The following is a 16815-nucleotide window of genomic DNA, read 5'->3' on the forward strand; positions in this document are numbered from 1 at the left end:
CCTGTAATCCTAGCACTTTGGGATGCTGATGCAGATGGATTACCTGATGTCAGGAGTTTGAGACCAGCCTGGCCAACATGGTAAAACCCTGTCTCTACTAAAAATACTAAATAAGCTGGGCGCGGTGGAGTGCACCTGTAATCCCAGCTCCTCTAAAGGCTGAGGCAGGAGTATTGCTTAGAACCTGGAACGCAGAGGTTGCAGTGAGCTGAGATTGTGCCATTGCACTTCAGCCTGGGTGACAGAGCAAGACTCTGTCTCAAAAAAAAAAAAAAAAAAGATCAATTTCTGTAACCCGCCACATCAACAGGCTACAGAAGAAAACCATATCATGTCAATTGATGGACAAGAAGCATTTGATAAAATCCAACACCCATTCATGATAAAACCGAGCAAACTAGGAATAGAGAGGAACTTCCTCAACTTGATAAAAAAAAAATCTACAAGAAACCTACTGCTAAGATCATACTTAGTGGTGAGACACTGAATACTTTCTCCCGAAGATAAGGAAGCAAGATGTCCTTTCTCTTCACTCTTACTCAACATTTCATTGGAAATTGTAGGTAATGCCATAAGACAACAAAATAAGAGGCATACAGATGGGAAAGGAAGAAATAAAACTTTCTTTGTTCGTACAGGCATGATTGCCTAAGGAGAAAATTCTAGAGAACTCCCAAAACTAAGTCTTTATAGCAAAGTTGGAGGATAGAAGCTTAATATAGAAAAATCAATTCCTTTTTTCATTATGTAGTTGTGTTATTTGTCCTTTTATTGTTGAGTTGTAAGAGTTTTTTCCATATTCTGTTTAGCAGTCCCTAATTACATACATTATTAGCCAATATTTTTCTCCCATTTGTGGGTTGTCATTTTATTGTCTTTACTTTGTTCTTGGTAGCAAGAGTTTTTCATTCCATGAAGTCTAATTTATTTTTTCTTTTGTTGCTTGTGTTTTTGGTACTTTATCTAAAAGGGCTTTGTCTATCCCCAGGGCATGAAGATCCACTCCTGTATTTTCTTTAAGTAATGGCTTTTAAATGTAGACCTGTGATCCATTTTCAATTAGTTTTTATATATGGTGTGAGGAAAGGAATAGTTTTGATTGTTTTGCATACAAATATTCAGTTGTCTCAGCATCATTTCTTGAAAAGGTGATTTTTCTTTTTTTCTTTTTTTTTGAGAGGGAGTTTCTGTCGCCCAGGCTGGAGGGCAGTGGCGTGATCTTGGCTCACTGCAACCTCCGCCCCCTGGGTTCAAGCAAGTCTCCTGCCTCAGCCTCCCGAGTAGCTGGGATTACAGGCATGCGCCACCATGCTTGGCTAATTTTTTTGTATTTTTAGTACAGACGGAGTTTCACCATATTGGCCAGGCTGGTCTCGAACTCCTGACCTTGTGATCTGCCTGCCTCAGCCTCCCAAAGTGCTAGGATTACAGGCGTGAACTACTGTGCCCAGCCGAAAAGGTGATTTTTCAACATTAAATTGTCTTGGCATCATTGTTGAAAATTAACTGAACATAATATATAGTAGTGTTTATTTATGAACTCTCAATTTTATTTTATATGTTTTCCTCTATGCCAGTATCATACCATCTTGATTATTGTAATTTTGTAGCAAATTTTCGAATTGAGAAGTGTATGTCTTCTTTCTACTTCTTTTTTAAGATTGTTTTGGTTATATTAAGTTCCCTAAATTTCCACATGAAATTTTAGACCAGCTTGTTAGTTTCTCCAAAAAGGCAGATGGGATTTTGGTAGGGATTGTGTTGAATTTAGGTATTAATTTGGCAGTTATTGCCATCTTAACCACATGAACACTGTTCAGTGCCTTTCCAGTTATTTAGGCTGTCTTTAAATTCTTCCATCATTGTTTTGTGGTTTTCAGACTATAAGCTCTGTATTTCCTTGATTAAAGTTATAAGTATTTCATTCTTTTTGATGCTATTGTAAATGGAATTTATTTTATTTATTTACTTATTCGAGACAGAGTTTTGCTCTTACTGCCCAGGGTGGAGTGCAATGACGTGATCTCGGTTCACTGCGTTTCAGCCTCCCAAGTAGCTGGGACTACAGGCACATGCCACCACGCCTGGCTAACTTTTTTGTATTTTTAGTAGAGATGAGGTTTCACCACGTTGGCTGGGCTGGTCTCAACCTCCTGACGTCAGGTGATCCAGCCACCTCGGCATCCCAAAGTGCTGGGATTACAGGCTTGAGACATTATGCCTGGCCAGAATTATTTTTAAATTTTCATTTATGATTTGTTTGTTGTTAGTGAACTTGCACCCTGCAACATTGTTGAACTCTTTTATTAGTTTTAATAGTGTTTCAGCAGATTCTTTAAGATTTTCTATATGCATGAGCCAACTGCAAATACAGATAGTTTCACTTTTTTTTTTCAATCTGAATTCCCCTTCCCCTTGCTTTTCTTGACTAGAATCTCCTGTGTGATGTGTAACCAGCAAGAAGACATTCTTGTCTTCTTTTTGTTCTTAGAGTAAAATCACTGCACGTTTCATTATTTAGTATGATGTTAGTGGTAGACTTTTTGTAGATGCCTTTAATCAGGCTGAGGAAGTTTAACTCTATTCCTGGTTTGCTGATTGTTTTTATAGAGAAGATGGTCATTGGATTGTGTTAAATGCTTTTTCTCTGTATACTGAGATGATCACGTGGTTATTGTTTCTTTTCTGCTTAACATGGTGTATTAATTGATTTTCAAATGATAGACCAAACTTGCATTACTAGGATAAATCCCACTTGATCATTGTACGTAATCCCTTTTATATACTACTAGATGAAATTTGCTAGTATTTTGTTGAGGGTTTATATGTCTGTAATCGTGACACATGGATCTGTAGTTTTTTTCATGTCTGATTTTGGTACCAGGGTAGTATTGGGATCATAGAATGAGCTGGCAAGTGTTTCTTCTTATTTTCTTGGAGTTTTTGAGTAATTGATAATTCTTTTTAAATGTTTGATAAAATTCTCCAGTGAACCCATATGGACCTGGGTTTTGTTTTTGTTTTTGTAATGGGAAGTTTTCTTGTCTGTTTTTTGTCTTTTTTGAGACAGGGCCTCACTATATTGCCCAGGCTGGAGTGCAGTGGTGCAGTCATGGCTCACTGCAGCCTGACTTCCCAGGCTCAGGCAATTTTCCCACCTCAGTCTCCTAAGTAGCTGGGACTACAGGCATATGCCAGCACACCCAGCTAATTTTTTGTATTTTTTTTTTTGTAGAGATGGGGTTTCACCATGTTCCTGAGGTTGTCTCAAACTCCTGAGTTCGAGTGATCCACCTGCCTTGGCCTCCCAAAGTGGTAGGATTACAGGCATGAGCCACTGGATCCCACCTGTAATGGGGAGTTTTAAATTTACAACTTCAGTCTTTTTACTTGTATAGGTCATTTCAGATTTTTCTTTTTCTTCTTGAGTTGGTTTTAGTTGTTTTTGTTTTATGGATTTTTCCATTTTGTTGAAGTTAAATAATTGTTGGCATATATTGTTCATATCATTCTTTGTAATTATTTTTATTTCTGTAAGAGTACTAGTAATACATCTTTAATCCCTACTTTTAGTAATTTGAATCTTCTGTCTTTTTTTTTTTTTCAATGTCAGTCTAGCTAGAGGTTTGTATATTTTGTTGATCTTTTCTAGGAATCAGCTATTGTTTTTCTGTTCTCTAGTTCATTAATTTTTACTCTATAATCTTTCTGCTTTCCTGCCTTCTGCTTGGTTTGGGTTTGTATTGCTGCTCCTGTCCAAGTGTTTTAAGGTGGAAAATTAGTTTACTGATTTGAGATCTTTTTAAATACGGTTATTACAGCTACAAGTCTCTAAGGATTGCTTTATCTGTGTTCCATAAGTTTGAATACGACTTCATTTTTATCTCAAAGCATTTTTTCTAATTTCCCTTCTTATTGCTTCTTTAACTCTTTTTTTTTTAACTTCAGAATGTGTTATATAATTTGTGCATGTTTGTGCATTCTAAAAATTCCTTTGTCTTACTGATTTGTAATTTCCACTGTGGTCAGAGAATCATTTTAAATTTATTCTGGGGAATGTTTCATGTGTACTTTTGAAGAATACCTGCTCCACTGTTCTAGTGGAATGTTCTGTCTATATCTCAGATCTGGTTGCTTTAGAGTGTCATCTATATCTTCTGTTTCCATGTTTATATTGTGCCCAGTTGTCCTAACCATTATTGAAAATGGGGTATTACAGTTTGCAATAAGTATTGTAGACTTGTATATTTTTTCTTTTAATTGTCAGTTTTTGCTACGCATACTTTGAGGCTCTGTTAATGGTACATATGCTTAGAATTGTTATGTCTCCTTTATTGATTGACCCTTTTATTGTTATATTAATAAAATTCCCCTCTTTATCCTTAGTAAAATTTTTGTATTAAAGTGTATTTTTTGTGATATTAGGATAGCTACTCCAGCCTTATAGGTGCCATGTGCTGGATATATCTTTTTCTGTTTTCAAATTTTCAACCTGTTTGTATCTATCTCTTATAGACAGCACATGTTTGGATTTTCACACTTTTGACAACCTGAGAATTGTTGCTTTTTGATTGGATTTTCAAATCATTCCCTTTTTCCTGTTGTTATTGCTATACAGATGGTTCCTGACTTAAAATGGTTTGACTTACGATTTTTTAACTTTTCAATAGGTTTATTGGGTTGAAACCCCTTTGTATGTTTAGGATTTACAAAGGTTCAACTTACTATTTTTTCTGTCCTTACTAGAATGTATTCCCATTTTAAGTGGAAAAACAATATTTTCAACTAATTTGACTATTATCAGGATGTAACTGGATCGTAAGTCAAGGAACATCTGTAGTTGGTTTTACCTCTGCCATTTTTGTTTTTGGTTTCCTGCTTTTTTGGTACTCTATTCCTTTTACTTTTGCTTTCTTTTACATGACATGAATATATTTTATTTTATTATTTTTATAGGTTTCGAGGGTACAAGTGCAGTTTTGTTACCCAGACATAGCACATAGAGGTGAAGTCTGGGCTTTTTTGTGGCCATCAGCAGAATAGCACCCATCAAGTAATTTCTTATACTTCACCCTCCTCCCCACCCCTCCAAGTGTCCGGTGTCTCTCATTCCACTCTCTATGTTTATGTGTATACAACATGAAATGAATATATTTTAGTATAACATTTTAATTTTTAGAATTACTGTGTCCCTTTGAAAATTTATTTACCTAGTGGTTGCTCTAGAACTTACCTAATAAGTCTTGCCTTATCAAAATCTACTTCAGATTTCTGCTACCTTAACTCTAGTAAAATACAGAAATATTACTTATATGTATCTCTATTTCCTCTTCTCCATTTGTTATTTTTATATATATTACATATATATTTAAAACCCAACAATACATTGTTATACAGGCTAAGTATCCCAAATCCGAAAATCTCAAATGCTCCCAAATCTGAAACTGAGTGCCAACATGTTCAACATGCTCAAAGGAAATGCTTGTTGGAGCATTTCAGATTTTAGATTTCTGGATTTGGGAAGCTCAACAGTAAGTGTAATGTAAACATTCCAAAATTTGGAAAAAAATCTAAAGTGAGAAACACTTTTGATGCCAAGCATTTCAGATAAGGGATACTCAACCTGTAATTGTTACTTTATGTCATTTGATGCCTTTTTTTTTTTTTTTTTTTTTTACTTTAAGTTCTGTGATACATGTGCAGAATGTGGAGGTTTGTTACATAGGTATATGTGTTCCATGGTGGTTGACCCATCTTCTTAAGTTTCCTCCCCTTGCCCCCACACCTCAACAGGCCCCAGTGTGTGTTGTTCCCCTCCCTGTGTTCATGTGTTGATGTCTTTTAAAGAAGCTGAAAGATAGGAAGTATCTATTTGTAGAGTTTGTTACACTAACCTTCTTATTCATCATTTCTGCTTCAATTCATTTGTTTGTGTGGATTCGGGGTTACCATCTAGTATAATTTCCTTACTCTGGCACAGATTTGTTCCTCTGTCTTTTTTTTTCCCCCTGGGAGTCTCGCTTCGTTGCCCAGGCTGGAGTGCAGTGGCACGATCTGGGCTCACTGTAACCTCCTGCCTCCTGGGTTCAAGTGATTCTCCTGTCTCAGCCTCCTGAGTAGCTGGGATTACAGGCATGCGCCACCACAGCTAATTTTTGTGTTTTTAGTAGAGATGGGGTTTTGCCATGTTAGCCAGGCTGGTCTTGAACTCCTGACCACAGGTGATCTGCCTGCCTTGGCCTCCCAAAGTGCTGGGATTACAGGCGTGAGCCACCACACCCAGTCGCTCTATTTTTTTGCTTTATTCTTTTTTTTTTTTTTTTGCTTTATTATTTGTTTCCTTGTTTATCAATGTATTTATTTATTTTTTGAAACAAGGTTTCTCTGAGTCATTGAGGCTGGAGTGCCGTGGTAAGATTGCAGCTCATTGCAGCCTCAACTTCTGGGCTCAAACAATACTCCCACCTCAGCCTCCTGAATAGCTGAGACTATAGGTGTGCACCACTGTGCCCAGCTAATTAAACAAATTATTTTTTAGAGATGGGGTCTCAGTATTATTGCCTAAGCTGATCTTGAAATCCTGGGCTTAAGTGATTCTCCTGCTTCAGCCTCCCAAAGCATTGAGGATTACTGGCATGAGCCACCGTGCCTGGCCTGTCTTATTGTTAAATACATTGCATTTTTATATGTTATAGGTCCAACAATACAGTTATAAACATTGACTTATACATATTTGCTTATTAAATTGCGTAGGAAAAGAAAGGAGAAAAAATGTGCCTTTTTTACTCTTCCATATCATTGCCTTTACCCACAATAATTGTGGATTTGAACTAGTGTTTTCGAATCACTTGTTTTCACCCTAAAGAACTTCTTTTCTTTCTTTTATGGTTAGTGTACTGGCAATGGATTCTCAAGTTTTTTTGGTTTCTATTTGTTTTTTAATTTGAGGATTTTTAATTTTCACCCTCTGTTTTGGAAATAGTTCTGCTATTTTAGGTGACAGGTTATTAAAAAAGCTGGAAACCATCATTCTCAGCAAACTATCGCAAGGACAGAAATCCAAACACAGCATGTTCTCACTCATAGGTGGAAATTGAACAATGAGAACACATGGATACAGGAAGGGGAACATCACACACTGGGGACTGTTGTGGGGTAGGGGGAAGGGGGAGGGATAGCATTAGGAGACTCACCTAATGCTAAATGAGGAGTTCATGGGTGCAGCACACCAACATGGCACATGTATACATATGTAACAAACCTGCACGTTGTGCACATATACCCTAAAACTTAAAGTATAATAATAATAAAATTAAAAAAAAATAGCTGTGTGATCTCAGGTCAAATTCTGTAAGCCTTAGCTTCTTTATTTGACAACTGGGAACACAATATTTTCCCCACCTACCCCCAACAACTCCACCAGTATTGTGGTGAAGATCAAATAAATAATTTCCTGTATGAATAAAAGGTATTTCATTGCAAAAAAAAAAAATTTTTTTTCAGTACACTGAATATGTCATCATGCCTCCTTCTGGCCTCTGCTGTCTCTGATGAGAAGCCATATGTTAATCTTAGGACATTCCCTTCATGTGAGAAGTTGTATTTCTCTTGATGCTCTCAAGATTTTCTGTTCATCAACAGATTCGCAAGTTTTTGGCCTCTTTTTTGTTTGTTTGTTTTGTTTAATGCAACACTTCATGAACTTGTGTGTCATTCTTGTGCAGCTGCTGTGCTAATCTTCTTGGTATTGTTCCAGTTTTAGTATATGTGTTGCAAGATGAGCATAGCCATTCATTTGTTTGAATATTTTTTCTGCTACTTGATATTTCTCCACTCCTTCTGGTACTTCCGTTATGAATATATTGATGTAGTTAATGGTGTTCCTCATTTTTTTGAGGGTTTCTTCATTTTTCATCACTCTTATTTCTCTCTGTTCTTTAGATTATTTAATCTCTATTGATCCATCTTTAAGTTTACTGATTATTTTGCCAGCTACAACCTTTTTTTTTGAGATGGAGTTTCTCTCTTGCTGCCCAGGCTGGAGTGCAATGGCACTATCTCAGCTCACTACAACCTCCGCCTCCCGGGTTCAAGCAGTTCTCTTGCCTCAGCCTCCAGGGTAGCTGGGATTACAGGTGCATGCACTACCACACTCAGCTAATTTTTTTTGTATTTTTAGTAGAGATGGGGTTTCACCATGTTGGTCAGGCTGGTCGTGAACTCCTGACCTCAGGTGATTCGCCTGCTTTGGCCTCCCAAAGTGCTGGGATTTCAGGCATGAGCCACCCTGCCTGGCCCAATCTTTTGTTGAGTCATTCTATTGAGTTTTCCATTGCAGTTATAATTTTTGAATCTGGAATTTTCATTGTATTCTTTTCTGTCTTCTTATTGATATTTTCTGTTTGATGAGGCATCATCATACCTCTCTTTTCTAAGTAGTGTTTCCTTATGAACATATTTATTTTTATTTTTTATTTTGATACAGTCTCGCTCTGTCACCCAGGCTGGAGTTCAGAGGCATGATCTCAGCTCACTGCAACCTCCACCTCCCAGGTTCAAGTCATTCTCTTGCCTCAGCCTCCAGAGTAGCTGGGATTACAAGTGCCTGCCACCACACCCAGCTCATTTTTGTGTTTTTAGTAGAGATGGGGTTTCACCATGTTGACCAGGTTGATCTTGAACTCCTGACCTCAGGTGACCCACCTGCCTCGATCTCCCAAAGTACTGGGATTACAGGCGTGAGCCATCGTGTCTGGCCCGAACATATTTATAATAGCTGCTTTGAGGTCAGCTAAGTCTGATAGCTGGGTCTTCTCAAGGGCAGTTGCTGTTGCCTGTCGTTTTTCCTGTATATAGGTGACAGTCTCCTGCTTCTTTGTATGTCTTGTAATTTTTTTGTTGAAGTATAGACATTTTAGAGAATACTTTGTGCTTCCTCTAGATACTGGTTCCTCTATTCTCTCTAGGGCTTGTTGTTGTTTCTTATTTATTTAGGTGACTTGACTGTACTATTTGAGAGAAGCTTTTTCACTCCCATTGGGTTCTCACTGATGTTGCTTGTCAGAGGGCTCCGCCTTGGAAATGCACACTATCTTTGGGATGGCAGTGGTGTTAACAGTGCTCTCTTTGAGTGTCTCTTTCTGTGATTGCTGTGTTAGCCTGTCTGCCTCTGTTGCTGTTACACTTTGGTGATAGCCGCTACTGATTGCTGATGCATTGCTCTATTGTTTTCAACACTGTCCTGGACCATATGTTGCCCTTAGTTTGCTCTTGTTAAATTTGGGTTCCTTCTAGAGGGTTGTCTTTGAGGCTTTGAGTTTGCTTTTTATGTTGCCATTCTGAAAGTCACCTCCTAGAAAACATAAATTGAAAAATCATTACTGTAGAAAATCTGTGTATGTATTTGTATGAGTGTTTCTGGTAGATAGGAACACATCTAATTGCCCTGGATGTCTCTTCTTAGCCATCTCTTTCCCTTGCTCTCTCCAGTAAACTTTCAGTTGGTCTGTGGTTTAGCTTGTTGCTGTCATAGAACTGCCACCCTCTTCTTAATTGGTTATCATTGAATTTCCATTCTTTTTGAGGGTGACCTTAGGCTTGCACTCACCCACACTCTGCTCTGAACAAAGTGAGTTTTCTGGAGGAGAGTTTTGGAACTCTCTGTCCTTACAGCTTGCCCTTGGTGAGAGTCCTGCTCCATTATTCAGGATCTAGAGGCTACAGCCGTGTTTTGCTTTTCTCTGGGTGGGTGATACTGTGCTTTATGATCAGGGATCTGGGTTGGGGCAATAGTCTCTGGTCTTCTTGGTTTCTTTTGGAATCTCTTCTCAATGACTAGGTGGGCATTGTACTCCACTATTCTCAGACTGCCATGACTGGGCTGGATATTTTCATTGGGGTGGTGGAGGAAGCTGGCTCAAGGCCTTTTGGCAGTTCTTTCCTAGAATTTGAAGCTGTAGGGGTTGAGGAGCGCTGGTGGCTTGCAGGAGATAGATGCACACAGAGAGAGGTCTGGAGATCTGTAAAGGGGCCTCCATGAATGTTTATCAAAGTACTAATCAGCTCATGTATATGAGGAAATGAGTGAAATAACTTTTGAAAAGAATCAGAGGGAACAGTACACAGTACTCACATAGGGCTTGGAAAAGGACTGATCCTGCCAACCAGAGTGGAAAAACTCATAATTCAGAGTATTGGGTAGAGTGTTCAGAAAGGTGTTTTCTCCATGGTGAGGAGTAATGAGCCCCAAACTGAGCAGTGTTCCAGATTTGCTTAACAAATCATAAAAGCAAGACCTGAAAGTGTCACATTGTTTCCAGGTGACTTAAGTGCATCCTAGAAAAAAGCACAAAAATACTTATAGGAAGCCAAAAGGACCCAGCATCCAACTAAGTAAAACTCTCAGTCTTCTGTCCATTGAAATATTACCAGACTTACAGACATGTGGGAAAACATGAGCTTTCTCAAAGAGACTAACCAGGAAATTGAAATGGACTCAGAATTGCCATAGATATTAGAATTAACTGAGAAGTTCATTGAAAACAGTATTATAATTAGATTCCATATGTTCTAAAACTTAAGTAGAGACATGGAAGATTAAAAAAACAAACAAATCAAAATTCAGTATAACAGAAAAGATAGAAATCAGATTTCTAGAAATGAAAACTATAATGCTTGAGATGAGAAATACATGGCCAGCCATTGGTGTCTCACACCTGTAATCCCAGCACTTTGGGAGGCCAAGGCAAGGATCTCCTGAGCTCAGGAGTTTGAGACCAGCCTGGGCAACGTGGTGAAACCTTGTCTGTACCAAAAATGCAACAGCAAAAAAATTAGCTGGGTTTGGTGGTGCATGCCTGTGGTTCTAGCTACTTGGAAGGCTGAGGTGGGAGGATCACTTGAGCCTGGGAGGTGATGTTTCAGTGAGCCAAGATTGCACTGCAGCCTGGGTGACAGAGTGAGACCATCTACCCCAACAAAAAAAAAAAAAAGAATAACACATAGGGCAACAACTAATGGCAGTTAAAACATTGCAGAAGAAAAAGATTAGTGAACTTAACATAGTAATAGAAGCCATCCAAATGAAACAGAGAAAAAACATTTGAAAAATAAGCAAGCCCTTGGGCTGGGTGTGGTGGCTCATGCCTGTAATCCCAGCACTTTGGGAGGCCGAGGCCTGTGGATCATGAGGTCAAGACATCGAGACTATGTTGGCCAACATGGTGAAACCCCGTCTCTACTAAAAATACAAAATTAGCTGTGCGTGGTGGCAGGCGCCTGTAGTCCCAGCTACTCGGGAGGCTGAGGCAGGAGAATCATTGAACATGGGAGGTGGAGGCTGCAGTGAGCCGAGATTGCACCACTGCACTCCAGCCTGGCGATAGAGCAAGACTCTGTCTCAAAAAAAAAAAAAAAAAGCAAGCCCCTGTGAGCTTTGAGAGAACTTCAGGTAGTCTCTAACACACATGGAACTGGAGTCTGTAAAAGGAAAGTGGGAAAAGAACAGAAAACAACATTTTGAGATGATGAAAAAATTTCCGAATGTGATGGGAACTTACTGATCTAAGAAGCTCATCAAACCCTGAGCACAAGAGGCATGAAGGAAAACTACACCAAGCCACATGAGTCATAACCAGAATGCTCTAAATCAGTGTTAAAATGAAATCCTCAAAGCAGCCAGAGACAAAGGACATGTTTTGTTCAGGAACAAAGGTAAGGATGATAGCAGATTTCTCCTTAAATGAGGCAACAGAGGAAATAGTAGAACATTATTTTTAGTTTTAAAAGCAAAAAAACTCAACGTAGAGTTATATACTCAGTAAAAATAGCTATAAGAAACAGTGAAGAAATAAGGATGTTCCAGTTAAACAAAGCTGAAAGGTTTCCTCTCCAGCAGACCTGCACCACAAGAGGTGTTCTGATGTCTGATGGAAATCTGGCTCTTCCTAGGGGAATGAAGGACAGGAAATATTGACTACTTGGATATGTATACAAGATATTTTTCTTCATGTAAATCTCTAAAAAGGATATTGACTTTATACAAAAATCAAATGTATTATGGGGTTTATAACATATATTTAAAATATATGACAATCATAGCCTAAAAAGGCTGCAAAAAAGAAGTATATATACTATTGGAAGATCCATATATGTACTATTACTGAAAAGTACACTGCAAAACTTTTATAAACATTGATGATCACAGAAAATATAAATGGTCTAAAACACCCCATTTAAAGGCAGAGATTTCTGGATAAGATAAATAAAAATAAGATCCAGTTATGCTGCCTATAAAGGAAACATGTTAGATTCAAAGACAGATAAACAAAAAGAATGGGAAAAGATATAGAATGGTAAAATTATTCACAAGGCTGCAGTGGTGTGACAGCCAGATGAAGTAGCTTTCAGAGCCAGGAATACCAGTGATAAAGATTTTTTTCATATTGATAGAGATCCATTCATCGAGAGGATTTAACAATCCTAAACTTCAGGTTAATAACGGATTTACAAAATATTTGAAGCAAAATCTGATAGACCTGGAAGGAGAAATAGATCCACAGTTATACTCAGAGGTTTTAGCATCCTTTTAATAATTGATAAAACAGGAAATGGAAAAGGAGCAAAGATATAATAGACTTAACCCTAAATAACTGAATTGACATTTATAAAATATCTTCTGCACCCTCCTCCCCAAGTGAAACAGTGGAATATACATTCTTTTCAAGGACAGATGAATGAATATATTAACAAAGGTAAATCACATTCTTGATTATAAAGCAAATCTTAATAAATGTAAAAGGATTGAAGTCATATAGAGTATTTTCTCCCACCATAAGGGGTTTAAATTTAATTAAATTAAAAATCAATAACAGAAGTATCTATGAAATCCCTAATAGTTGGAAACTGAATATACTTCTACATAATGGATTCTTCAAAGAAGAGTTCAAAGGGGAAATTAGAAAGTATTTTGAACTTTGGGTTAATGAAAACAGAATTTATGGGAAATTTACATATAGGAAATTTAGATATAGCAAATATAAAATACCTATAATACTCATTGATTTCATTGTTTTCCATTTTGATCCTTACTCCTTTTTTCTACTTACTTTTGGGTTTAATTTGCTTTTTTCTAGCTTTTTAAGGTGGAAGCACCCGAGGTCATTGATTTGAGATCTTTCTTAGGTAACACAAATACACATTGTGTGTGTTTGTATTATGTGCATATATATCTACCATATGTAAATACATGTATGAAGTTTCTCATATATGGGATATAATGTATTATGTGTAATGTATATTAATGTGTAAATTTCACATATAGGGAATTTCATATGTATATGTATTTATGTATATGTATATATCTAATATACACATGTATGAAGTTTAACTTATGTTGGGTAAGAAGAAAGGTCTAAATCAATGGTCTTAGCTACTTCCACTTTGAGAATGTAGAAAAGAAGACAAATCCATATAGTAGTAGAAGAAAGGAAATAAAAAAAACAAAATGGAGACCAATATAATCTGTAGAACCAGAAAAACAGTTGAGAACATCAGTGAAACCAAAAGTCGTTTCATTGAGAAGATCGATAAAATGAATAAACTTCTAGGTGGAACAGATTATCAATATCAAAAATAAGAATGATGAATCACTGAAGATTCTATAGATATCATGAAGGAAGTGAGGAAATACTATACCTGTAAGTTATCAATTTGACGATTTTGATGAAATGAACAGTTTCCTTCAAATAAACAGCTACTACCGCTTACTTCAAAACAAATAGATAACCTTTCCACAAAGAAAACCCCAGGTCCCCAGATGCTTCAGTAGTGAATTCCAGCAAACAATTAATAGTACCACTTCTATACAGACTTTTCCAGAAAATTCAAGAAGAGGGAATACTTCCTAAATCATTCTTTGAGTCCAGCATTGCCCTAATAACAAAACCAGACAAAGACATTGCAAGGAAAGAAAGCTGTAGACCAGTGTCCTTCATGAACATAAATTCAAAAACTCTAGGGATTGGAAACCAGTGGTGTATAACATGGTTATTAATACAGCATGACCAAGTGTGGTTAATCCCTGGCAGGCTTTTTCAACATTTGAAAAGCAGTCAGTGTAATTCCCTGTGTCTAGGCCAACTTCATGGCTAGGTGACCTGTGCAGTCACATGTTGCTGCACTCTTCTAAGAAGGGATCCTGTACTTGGCTTAATGCCCGGTTGTTGCCATCTTGAAGTTCTTCACAGTTTTATCTTTGAACTTGTGATTTGTATGTGAAGTCTGATGGACACTGGACTATGTGTGCAAGTAGACAGGATACTTGAGAGGCAGTGCCCTACTAAGCTGTTGGTCTGTGTAGTATGGCCTGGGAGTGTCCTGGAATGGTGTGTGGGTAGCCAGGGCCATGACCTTTGTCTGCACTGGTTGCAGCAGCAGTAAACTCACGAACAGTTGCACCCGAGAGAGGACCCACAGTGTGAGGCTGGCTTGCTTGTCTCTCCCCTGAGCCTGTCCCTCTGACATTCTTAGGAAATACTAATTTTCTGGGCTGAATACTGGGGCAGTAACTTCCAGCTTTCAGACAGTCATCATTGTCAGTAAAGTATTAGAAAATAGAAGTATACTTGTGGACATTGTGTTAATGCACACTAGGCAGTTCCTAGAATTCTTTGGAGTGTAGATTCTCTGATCTTAAGAACTGCTGCAACATTGCAAAGCAAATATCCACAGGCTTAGAAATAGGAATGCCATTTGATGGGAGAGAACATGATTTTTATATAAAATTTTGGATGAATCAAGTATTAACAAAGAAGTCAGTTTTAAAAATAGTATTTTTTTGCATTTGAAAATACAGCAATACACTGCATAAACAGGTGTTTCCAATTATATATGCAAATCATGAAGCCATTTTTGGTTTCTTGTACAAGATGTAGCAAATGTCAGAGGAAACATTAAAATGCCATTGTATAAATTTACATGTAAAATTGAATTCTGCTTTGTACAAAACTAATATTTGCGAATAATTAATTTCAGAGAACTGCTACTCCGGTCTTTATATATACTGAAACTTGTATTTTTTTAACTTTTATTGTGCAATAATGTATCAGAAATCAGAAATTTAACCCATATTGTCACAACGTGTAAAGAACCAACAGGTTCCTACTGATTGCATCAGCTGAAAAATCAACCTTCTCAAAATTAAAAATTAGCAAAAATTACTTACCTTGCATTTGCCAAGAATACATGTTACTTTCAATTATATATTGAAAATAAAGTTGCTAAAAATATAAATTTTGATGACTTAAATGAATTTGCAAAAAGAGGGCCAGAAAATCTTATGATCAATCAAGATATCATATTAACAAACTATTAGTAATTATTGTATCATTTAAAGTTATTACAACAAAACTTTTTTGTGATTTGTAAATTTATGTTATTATATACTATGATTAATACCTATTACATTTTACAAGTAATAAAATATATTAAAAGAAAAAAGCATAATTTATTTTACTTTTACTATACTTCTTTTTGTACATTCTGAGTAACTGACCTCACATTTTTATTTTGCACTGGCCCCATCAATTATGTAGTCATCTCTGCCCTGTATTTAAAAAAAAAAAAATAGAAAAAAAGTCAAACCCATATGACTATTTCAATATATGCAGAGAAGGCATTTGACAAAATTTAGCATCCATTTCTGATTAAAACTCTCAAATGAAGAATAGAAGATAACTTTCTTTAATCTGATAAAAGTCATCTATAGAAAATGTACAATTGACATTGTATATAATTGTGAAAAACGGAATGATTTCTTTCCAATATCAGGAACATGACAAGGATGTCCAACCATACTTGACAGTGTAATATATACTACCTAGTATAACCAGGGAAGAAAAAGAAAGGAGACTAGAATGGAAAAGAAGTAGAAATGTCTTTAGTCACAAAAGATATGATTATCTATGTAGGAAATCTAATGGAGTCTCCCAAGAAAAAGAATGGGAAAAAGAATGACTATAATTATTAAGTGTAGCTAGGTGGCAGGAAAAAAATATGTAAAAATGAATTTTACTTCTATATATTAGCAATGATCAATTGGAACTTGAAATTTTTAAAAGTTCCATTTTCAATAGTATCAAAAATATTTTTTTTGCAGCTATGTCTGGCAAAAGATGTGAAAGACCACACTAGAAACAATAATCCACAGAGAGAAATTGAAGACCTAAACAAGTGGAACTCCCTGCTTATGTCAGAAAGCTGAATGTTGCTAACATTTTTTGTCATTAACATGACTTATAGATTCAAAATAATATAATTCCATGTAGTAATTAGCAGGATTTCTTGTAGTAATTGAGTACGTAATTCTAAACTTTATGTGGAAATACACAGGAACTAGAATAACTAAAACTTTGAAAAATAAAAGCTGAGTTGTATGGATAGGATTACCTGATTTCAAGACTCAAAGTAAAAGTTTGCTGAGACTTGGTCTTTTTGTCCAGAGGACTTTTTCTTCAATTTTAACATCTAGTAGTTTTATTAAGATATGTTTTGGAGAAAACTGTTGCTGAACATTTTTCCCAGGTTCATGATGGTTCCTTTGAATATGTGGATCAGGTCTTTTATTTTTGGACAGTTTTCTTAGATTATACTTTTTAATGTTAGATTTATTCTGTTGTTTTCTTTTTTCTTCTTTAAGGACTGCAATAACATATATACTATATTATAATTTTATTTATTTATTTAATTGTAGACCATCTTTATCCAGAACTTTCTTTCTGATCCAATTTTCTTTTTTCTTACTCTTTTAAAATTATT

At 36.4% G+C, this 16815-nt stretch overlaps 1 protein-coding gene and 1 non-coding gene across 2 annotated transcripts in view; one reads left to right on the forward strand and one right to left on the reverse strand.

Annotated features, from left to right (window-relative positions):
* Window positions 1-16815, forward strand: part of ZNF33A (zinc finger protein 33A) — a 50233-nt gene that overhangs the window by 26435 nt on the left and 6983 nt on the right.
* Window positions 7680-7785, reverse strand: LOC112135302 (U6 spliceosomal RNA). Its single transcript, XR_002916604.1, has one exon. It is a non-coding gene; the product is annotated as a U6 spliceosomal RNA (small nuclear RNA).

The sequence above is a fragment of the Pongo abelii genome, chromosome 8 (assembly GCF_028885655.2).
Source record: "Pongo abelii isolate AG06213 chromosome 8, NHGRI_mPonAbe1-v2.0_pri, whole genome shotgun sequence".
NCBI classification, from domain to species: Eukaryota; Metazoa; Chordata; class Mammalia; order Primates; family Hominidae; genus Pongo; species Pongo abelii.